Source organism: Mercenaria mercenaria, unplaced genomic scaffold (genome assembly GCF_021730395.1).
Source record: "Mercenaria mercenaria strain notata unplaced genomic scaffold, MADL_Memer_1 contig_1861, whole genome shotgun sequence".
Lineage (NCBI taxonomy): Eukaryota > Metazoa > Mollusca > Bivalvia > Venerida > Veneridae > Mercenaria > Mercenaria mercenaria.
The window spans coordinates 5,790-14,021 of NW_026459873.1; the positions used below are offsets into that span (position 1 = coordinate 5,790).

Sequence of the window (8,232 nt, forward strand, 5' to 3'; positions counted from 1 at the left end):
GTGATCCTCTACCAAGCTTGTTCAAATTGTTGTTCCCTTAGGGTCAAATAAAAATCCAAAAGACATACCTAAAAATATGTGAAAATGTTTTTAAAATGTGTGAAACATGTCTCCAGATTACGTAAGTTATTTAATAGTTTAACTAGTTAATGATCGTAAAAAAAAGAAACAATAAAGTTATTGAGTAAATTATTTAGAAAAATTTCAAATGCGCCTGACTAGCTAAGAAAAATTACCTGTAATATGTGTACTTTATCTCCTAGTCATCGGATATCAGTTTCATTGCTGTCTAGTTCTTTTTCTATGCAATGTTAATGTCCTTCTAAAGCCATATCCCTTCAAGCTTAAAACCTTAAAATGTCTTATAAGAAACAAACACAGATAGCTGGACTTCTCTCATAGGTGACTGGTTTAGAAAAATTCTGTTTCTACAAATAGTTACTACATATACCTGTATTTTTTGTTTCATTTCCTTAGTTACCACTTCTATTTAAAAACAAACCCATTATTTTGTTAGTATAATACGATTTTAGGCCAGTAGTGGTATTGTAAATGGGATAATCTCTAAAAAGACGTGTTATTCAATTGTTACAACGATCACTCATTATAAATACCTGTAATTATAGATAAATTGCTCATTAAAACTTTTATAGAAATTGTCCAACAAAAAATAATGTATTGCATTGACTATGAACACTTGGTATTATTTGCTTTTATATCATTATGCTTGTTTACCGCCAAAAATTGTTTTAATTTTACATGATTCACTATATAGAAAGATATTTTAAATATCCAAAAACACGCGTTATGATAGGTCGCAGTCAGCATTGTCAGTATACAACCGGAAAAGATCAGCATAGGACGTATCAAAAATCAGTGTCAATCTGTTAATCGGCTAAGCACTCTTGCTAAACTAATATAGAGATGTTTATACGTCGTACGGGATTGAATATAATTATGCATGTCAAGGAATTGACACGCACGTGGTAATCAAAATATTCATGTAGGGCCAGTCGATGATGAAAATATTTCATTGTTTAAAAGAATATTCTCATCTACACTGTTAGTTGATACAATGGGAAGGAATAAAGAATAAACAACTTAAAATTCTTACTATATTTGAACAATAAACAACGACCTTCACTTACATTCTCAAGGTAACATTCTAGCAATGCAGTTCCTTCTTTATTTCATATAAACAATCAAATATTCAGACCTCATTTTCAGCACTTTAGAGCATTTAAATGATATGAAAACCATATATGGCCATTTAGTATGACATGTCTTCTTATCAAAAATAGAAAAAAATATTGACATTTTATGTTACACATTAGAAAAATAATCTGTTTTGAGAAATATCACCCTCTAAAAATGCTCCCATGAAAATAGCCATTTAGTAACTACGCGTATGTAGACATTTTCTCAAAGAATTTAACTATTCCTAGAAATTCACAATCAAAATGGTCTAGATATTTTTTTCAATACAATAAGCAATAGAACTGACCTAAACATATATATGTCACATCCGCATATGCCGCATTATTCCAGATTTCATCAACAGCATGGAACTAATTTTTGGACTACATGTAACACTGAGTAGTCAGTTCATTCTTAAATAAATCTTATCATTATAATACTGAACAAACTTCATCACTTTCTTAAAGCTCATAAAATTGCTTGAAGTACCAACTAGTTTGCTCTACGAAACAAGGTTTATCATGTATCAGGTTCGGTTCTTAAACATTTATAAATATTCTTTGAAAAGAAAGAACATTATTTTACATACCATGATACATTTTGTTAAGATAATAAGACCGCTTCTAAAATTTCAAAACCATGCACAAATTGGAAATTTTAAAGAACCAAAGTGTAAAATATAGAGCAAAAACGGTCCGCTAATAAGACTAATTCACTATTGAGACCACCATTTTGCCTGGTCTTGTTAGCGGAACTTTACTGTATTAAGTTTTGAAATGATAGAGTGCTTTATGGGAAGAGATCTAAACCAGATTCAAGCCGAAATAGTTATATTTTGTATACTTAAGTAATATCGGATACTTTTACGGATAGTTCGTCTCCTGCTTTTAGATCAGCATGTATCGATATATAACTACTGTAAGTGTTATAGTATCGACTGCTCGAAATAATGTGGGGTTGAACACTTGAAAGTAATTCAGACTCCTCCGCGTCGAGGATATTAAATTTAAATATACCGTGTTTAATAGGTATGCTTGCATTCTTAACAACTGGTTTTATTTAATTACCGGTTGATGGATCACACAGTTCAAAAAGGTCTACATAAGAATATAAAAAATATGTGCCAGAAACTGGAATGACGAGACGCCCATTTCTGTATCTAACTCCATACTGTACGAAACCAAATGTATCTCTTCTATGTTGCCAAACTCGTACGGGTGTCATTTCAGCATTGTTATCACCTGAAAAAAAACACAAAAAAAACCAAACAAAAAAACAAAAACAAATACATTTCATAACAGATACACTTAAATCTAGAGCAAACGCTCTTTTCGGGTTCTTTTAAATTAATTTCATATATAATGACTACAATGTAGAAATGAAATTAAAAAAAAAAACTATCTCAGGCTAATTATACAGATAAAATAAGATCTAATTTTGCAGCGGCTGCCTTTTTTAAATTTTGAATGCACAGAATATAAAATAACGTCTAACATACATAAATACATATACACATATTTCGTTTACTAGACAGTTTTATCTTTCAGATTACAAACACAATTCAAGGGAGGTACCAACAAATTAAAAGCATATGTGTGCGTTTGCATCGTAAGCAAAAAATTATGCTGTGCAGAAATGAAGTTTGACACATGTAGACTAAGGCATTCTTTAGTTATTAATCGGAAACCGTTTTCAGCCTCAAGTTCACGGTGACCTTTGACCTACTGACCCCTTCAGTCACTAGTTGGAAACCGTTTTCAGTTTCAAGGCCAGGCTGACTTTGACCTTTTATCTACTGACCCTATCAACAAAAGTTGTCGTCTACTGACCAAAGGCAAAAATCCTATAAAGTTTAACATCTGTAGGCTAAAGAATTCTTCAGTTCTCGATTCCAAAAGAATATGGAACATACAATAAGAATAACGTGATATACAATAGTAAAAGTAAATTTTAGAAGACATTGAATAAGAATGACAAACATACAAACAGTAATACACATATATACTTTAGCAACGCTTGACATGCCATATACAGCCGCGATTCGATGCATGTAAAGTTCACATCTAAGCCAAGTAAAATTACAATCCCTTGCTGAATGACAGAGTTATGGACTGGACACAATATAAAATTGCATTGAATAATTCCAATTTACTTGACCTCAAGTGTGACCTTGACCTTTGCGGAAGGGGGTCTCGGTTTTGTGCATGAAAAATCGTCTGATTATGGGGAACTAAACTGCATAAAAACATTGTTTACATTTGACCTCCAAGTGTGACCTTGACCCTTGAGCTAGGGGTACGGGTTATCCGGATAAATGATGTTACGCCATTACTTCCGGTTTATTAGACGAGCAAAACGACCTGACGTGGAATTACAGTCTTGTGGGAGTTATTTGATTATCTTTTTTGTCACGAAACAAACATCAAATAAGTCTAGATTCCTGAATCAAATTTAGAGCAATAATACAAAAGTAATAAACAACAACAACAACAAAAAACACACAAAAAAACACACTGTATCTCGGCCATATTTAAACATATTTAAACGTTTGTCAAGTGTATTAATTATTCTTAATGCATTTTAATTCAGTCCGATATGATTTGAAAAATTCCACCCAAGTCAGGACGTTACACTGGCACTGGTCGGTATTGCGAGTGATGTCCACCTAACTAACAGGACAGAACTGGACTATCTCATCCCAGGAATGTTTTTTTTTTTTTTTTTTTTTTTTTTTTTTTTTTTTTTTTTTTTTTCAACAGTATTTCAGTCATGTAACGGCGGGCAGTTAACCTAACCAGTGTTCCTGGATTCTGTACCAGTACAAACCTGTTCTCCGCAAGTAACTGCCAACTTCCCCACATGAATCAGAGGTGGAGGACTAATGATTTCAGACACAATGTCGTTACATGTGTATCTTTGCGATACACCTGTTAACACAGCCGGAGATACCTGTATCTAAAAGATTTTTTTATGTTATGGAGCTTTTCCCTCGCTCTGTCCTCTATTGAGGTCGTTCTGTATCTGTATTGGTAAATAATGAGTTTTACACCCTGAATGGCCGCGTTGTATGTAATACACCTTTGCACAAATTTATCATAAAACAGATGCTAGTATATTGATCTCGTATGATATAAAGGTACTCGAATAATTTCCTCGTTTTTTCAGTATTTTTCACTCTGGTACAAACGGAAATCGGGTATTCCGCATCATCTGCAAGTGTTCACCCACACGATATAAATATCTATTATATATCTAATAAATACTGTTAAAAGTCGGCATATATTACACAAGAAAATATGAACATGCAGGAAAATATCAGTATTGTACCTTTAGTTTTGTATCTTATCGGCGACTTTCATAGATGCATAACCTAACAAATTTCTATGAATAGCGCACATAATAAAAATTTTACTAATTTAAACATCGATAAACTTAATATTTCGTTCAATAACAAAACACCAAACAAAAAGGTAGAGGTATACAATAAAAGGGTATGACAGTAGCTAGATCTATGACTTTTGCATTCGGCTCTCGTTTATTTTGCAAGGTCAAATCACGTCAGATTCGTTCTGGCAAATATCCACTCGAGCCGAATACAGTATCCATGGCCAGATCGATACAATTATAATAACCCTATTATATTGTATATTTAAAAGGAAAATACAAAAATAGCGAATACATGAATCCAATCTTCTATCTATGCGGAGTTAAACAGGAAGAGACAGTAATATAAAAGACAACGGCTCAGTAATGATTACGCAATGCTAACTTGGAGGTCAAAAGTAAACATGGCTTTTTATGCAATTTCAAGCCCGGTCCATAACTCTGGTCGTTCATCAAGGGATTTTTGATATTAATTGGCACTAAAATATGATTGTGACAGCAAGATAATGCTAATACGATAGCATAATGGTGAAAATGCGACTGTGTGATTATAAAGTCTTGAGTATGTTACTAATCACTAAGTACTGTCATGTTTACTTATCACTAAGTACTGTCATGTTAATTGTTTTGTCGTAACAGTTCTGTCATCGCGAAAAGCGATATCCTGACGACCTTAACAGGATAATATTCTCTTCTGTCACTCTTAATTCATTTTTATGAATAAATATTGTCCACAATTTTCCAGCTTAATGTTCAAACTTTATAAAATATTAAAAAGCCTTACTTAGTCTTGGTTTTGGTAGTTTCATTCCAGTTAACTTGGCAGCAGGCTTCATTTACCAGAAGTTCTTGTCATAAATAGCCATTAAGCGGGCCCTGTTTTCATCTATATACTTTTGCTGCCGCTCAGTGCCTTCCTGCTTAACTTTGGCATATTCTTTGGCTATTGTCTATAACAAAATACATTATGCACTATTATCATCATGTCATTTGACACATTTTCTAAATTATTATGGTTGATGAAATGAAATAGAATTAAAACATCATTGATAGCTTGCATTACGGTGTTCCGTTTGGACAATCGTGACTTTTTATTTAATACTAAACCGCGATGCACGATGGTAGGTTGACGAAAACGCGATGTCACGATGGCACTATGATGAAACAACGATGGTACGATGGTGAAAACGCGATGGCACGATGATGAAATCGCGATGGTACGATGGTGAAATGTCGATGTAATATCGCGTTTTAATCATCGTACCATCGCGTTTTCACCATCGCACCATCGTGCCATCGCGTTTTCATCATCGTACCATCGTGCCATCGCGTTTTCACCATCGTACCGTCGTGTTTTCACCATCGTGCCATCGCGTTATCGTCATCGCATCATCGTGGTTTCACCATCGTACCATCGCGTTTTCACCATCGTACCATCGAGTTTTCACCATCGTGCCATCGCGTTATCATCATCGTACCATCGTGGTTTCACCATCGTACCATCGCGTTTTCACCATCGTACCATCGCGTTTTCACCATCGTACCATCGCGTTTTCACCATCGTACCATCGCCTTCCTGTTAAAAATGCGTAGTCCCGTACACTTGTATTTTTGTCAACAATAGATGAATGTATCTCAATGTATTTTGTGAGAAGAAATTTACCATTTAGATTCTGCTGTTTTGCAAAATGTTTTACAAAATGTTCAGTGCTCAGTTCATTAAAACTGTAAAATCTTCAAGGCCACGTCCGTTGTATTTTATGTATGCATGAAAGTAAATAAAAAGCTGGGTGTAATAGTCACATGGTTTTATTCAAACTCAGTTTATTCTTGTTAGGATGTAGAAGGTACATAGTGCAATGTGAAAATGAGATTGTATCAAGCCTGTATTTTACTGACACATATACTGTACCACTGCGCATGACCACCGGAAGGCGATGGTACGATGGTGAAAATGCGATGGTACGATGGTGATAACGCAATGGTACGATGGTGAAAATGCGATGGTACGATAATGAAAACGCGATGACACGATGGTAAAAACGCAATGGAACGATGATGAAAACGCGATGGTACGATGATACGATGGTGAAAACGCGATGGTACGATGATGAAAACGCGATATTACATCGACATTTCACCATCGTACCATCGCACAATCGCGATTTCATCATCGTGCCATCGCGTTTTCACCATCGTACCATCGTTGTTTCATCATCGTGCCATCGCGCCATCGCGTTTTCGTCATCGTACCATCGTGCATCATGGTTTAGTATTAAATAAAAAGTCACGTTTGTCCAAACGGAACACCGTATTGCATACTTTATGGATTTTACATGCATTCGTCAGCACAGACAACTTAAAATGTTTCGGGTTCCAAGATGTACTCTAAGTGCTTTTTACTTTTTTCTGTTTATCTTTCAGATTCTTCTCCAGTCAATATTTCGGGTACATGCGTTCCACCGGTCGCCCGTCCGTAGGCCGGCTGGTTAGCTTCCTCGTGCGGACGAATTCTACTTTGAATTGTCATTGGTGTGGAGTTAGTGATTCTAAGTCAGTGTTAGTGTCTTTAACTACTCCTATTTACTATAATGTATATTTCAAGTTTGAAAGACAATGTGAATTTTCTCTATTTTCCTTCTGATATGGATAAGCTTTCAAAATATATCCAATCTGGACGGATTCAATCGCTCTATAACTGTACATTGAGTGTACACAATACGGTCAATAGCATCAAGCTTAAAGCCCTGCTCCGCGGCTATTCAAATTCTTTTGTGCGTATGCAACCCAGGATTACAATAGGCAACAGTTAACGGCCACGTGCCACACCTTAGCACGCAAAACCAAAGGCATTTCATATAGAATTTTAAATAAAATACTCTATTTTGATAGATGGCACAGTTCATAGTCAGGATTTTCTTGCTTTTTCCATGACAATTCAAGGTTAAAAGGTAAGACGGGAGCAGGGCTTTAACAGCAATGTTATTATCAGGATATTGATAATAAAGCTAGTTAAATAATTAATCTTAAAGATAGACAGCATAAAAGTTTGCCCTAATGCTTAAAAAACTAACCTTATCCAGGTAATTATGCAGCATTTCCGTTGTCTTCCCACAAGAAAGTGAACCATAATCTGTTGGTAAGCATATTTCATCATTACTTACTGTAGTTGAAAGATCCAGCATAGAACGAACTAAAGCCAACAGAGTTCCTAAACCAACAACAACCATCAATAAAATCACGATTATTAAAATCTTCAAAACGAGCTCCATGCTCAACAATTCATTTCATCCGTATTATATTGACACAGCATACATTTTAAATTCAAACTTCTATTCCGGTCTTTATTAGTTACAAACTACTTCCGCCCGCTTCCATGGACTGATTATAAAGATTTCGATATAGATCGTATACATACAGAAGGGTTGTTTATCAAATTGAAACGTTTATGAATAGAATGATAGTATTGAGTGTAATATAATGTGGTCTTATTAGAGCTTTATGATTATCGTTTTAAGGATTGGACATACCCTTCATTTATTGTGGATAACTACTACTAAGGTAGTACAGTTAGTACGTTTTAAATAATGATTTGCCCTTTCGAAAATAATGCAGATGTGTTTAATAACATTATATATTTCATAATCTTAC

General features: G+C 34.7%; 1 long non-coding RNA gene across 1 annotated transcript; it reads right to left on the reverse strand.

The window, feature by feature from the left end:
- Positions 1 to 1,101: 1,101 nt before the first annotated feature.
- On the reverse strand, positions 1,102 to 7,997 carry LOC128551954 (uncharacterized). Its single transcript, XR_008368929.1, has 3 exons — positions 7,656 to 7,997; positions 5,366 to 5,531; positions 1,102 to 2,438 (listed from the first exon to the last, which is right to left on the reverse strand). It is a non-coding gene; the product is annotated as an uncharacterized LOC128551954 (long non-coding RNA).
- Between the last annotated feature and the right edge of the window lie 235 nt (positions 7,998 to 8,232).